This window comes from Zea mays, chromosome 2 (genome assembly GCF_902167145.1).
Source record: "Zea mays cultivar B73 chromosome 2, Zm-B73-REFERENCE-NAM-5.0, whole genome shotgun sequence".
NCBI lineage: Eukaryota > Viridiplantae > Streptophyta > Magnoliopsida > Poales > Poaceae > Zea > Zea mays.
The window spans coordinates 146125276-146127654 of record NC_050097.1 but is presented as its reverse complement, the minus strand read 5'-3'; positions in this window follow the sequence as shown (position 1 = coordinate 146127654).

The window sequence follows — 2379 nt, the reverse complement described above, 5'->3', positions numbered from 1 at the left end:
TGTAACTTAATACTACTACTTAGTTTTGATTGACCTACTATTTTATAGTGGACGATTAAACAAATAGTTAATTAACTGACATGAGTGGTTATAAGTGAACGGTTAAATATCGCGCGCGGACAGTGTGCGACATGCGACAATGCACAAAAACAGCGCGCGGACAATGAGCGACGACGTGCGCGAACAGCACGCGCGACACGAGTGAACGACGCGCGAACATCACGACGATACGCGAGAATCGCTAACCGCTATTGTGTTTACGCTAAATGGGTATTAACTACAATATTTAGTTTTTGGCATAATCATATTAACATGCATTTATAATATATAAATTAAAACAACTGCTTAGTTTCGATTAACTTGATATTCTAATAGTTAATGGCTACACAAGTAAATAATTAACTAAAATGAGTGACTATAAGCGAAAACAATTTATTATCATGCATAGACGCCTCGCGATACGCGCTAACGACGTGCGACAAAGCAATCGACACGTGAAAATGGCACACACGATACACCTGAATGACGCGTGACGACACACGACACTGCGCGAAACAGCACTGAACAGCAGGCGAAACAACGCGCAACGGCACGTCCGGACGACGCGTAGACACACTCGACTTAGCTCATGGACGACGCGCGACAGTGCACGCGATTCGCACATGCGACATGCGCAGACAACGCGTGACGACGTGCACGAAACAGTATGCACGACAACACACGAATGACACATGAATCAGCATGTGACCACGTGTGAAATTGCGCGCGCAACACGCGAGAAAAGCTAAACAAATGTCACATTTACATTAACAAATATTAGTTGAAAATATCTGAGTTGGCACTAACCACATTAATTTGTATCTATAAAATCGCCATTTAAAAAATATACATTACTTTTAATTAGAATGTCATTCAAATAAACCTCGGACAAACGATTAACTAAATAATTAACAAAAACATATGTTACGACAAAATTATATTTTTAACGTGTACATGACATTATTGTGAAGCTAACGTAACTGGAAAGGAATAGATCAGACATCCAACGCTAAAGTTAGCGCGTATTTAATAAACTGTGGATTAACGGTCCTGTCGACCGGAAAGGAGCCACGCGGAGGGCTATGGAGTCACAGCCACAGAAAATCCCATATAAGCAACAACGCAGAATGTCATTACACGGACCAACCAAAAGCTGCCACGTGGCCACCATGGGAAGGAAGTAGTTTCCACTTTTCTTCTTCCTAACCACACGAACGGTTTCATTCTTTCATAGGAGCACGACGCGCACAACCGCACATGGAGCAAGCTCGTGGTCAGGGGAAGGCGCTGGCTAGGGTGGGGCTCACCGGGAGGGCAGCGCCGGCGGCGACGTGGCTCGCTAGGCCCGCGGCACAGCAGTAGGCAAGGAGGTGTAGCGAGTCATGGCCAGGGAGCAAGCCGGGGCAGGACTGTGGCACCAGCAGCGTCGAGGCAAGCACTCGGCTGCTAGGGCGAGGGAGCACGCGCGCCGGGCTAGGATGCCGACCAAAGGCTGGCGGAGGAAACACCCAGAATCTTATTTTAGATTTATTAAAAAGGTTTTTATAAGTTCTAAATAAATGTCGTAAATAAGGATTTTATTAGTTTAGAAATTATTTTTTGAAGATATGTAAATGTCAATATTATATTTTGAATTGTCAAAGTTAGATTTGGGTTTCAAAAGTAGAAGTTAAAATTGAAAATCTTTTAATAAACATAAAGATTTTCAATTGTTGATATGAGTGAATTATTTTCTTCTTCCCTCTCTCATGAATTAAGCATCAATATTATTCAAAATAATAAAATAAATAATAAAATATTATTACATCATGCTAGGAATATTTTGTTTGTTGCATCTAAATTGGAGCTTGAATTTCAAAACCTAGACTTAAATTGAAAATAGAAAGCTAAAATAGAAAGGTAATTAAAAGAAAAGAAAAGAAAGAAAAAGAGAAAAGAAACTCAAACCTGCACTTTGGGCCCAATCTACCTTGGTCGGCCCAGTCTGCATCCCACCCCTATATCGCGCCGACCAACTGAGGTTTTAGCGGCAACCGGTGGGGCCCGTGCATCAGTCTCACGCTCGTGGCGCTTGATATGATCAACACTATGGTGACCCTGTCACTGCCACCTAGGGTCCACCGTCCAGGGTTCCTCGCGCGCTCACGGACTTGTGTTGTATCCCTGTCTAGTGGGTCATGCCTGTCGGACTCATCCCCTTTCCCAGCGCTCTAGACTTCCTTCTCCAGACTATTTTCGTGGAGATCTCAATGAAATTGATGGGTGTCGTTCCGTCCTCTCGTCTCGCTCTTTTAGAACCTGAGCACGTAACAACCCCTCTCCCCAATAGAACTCCGCCAT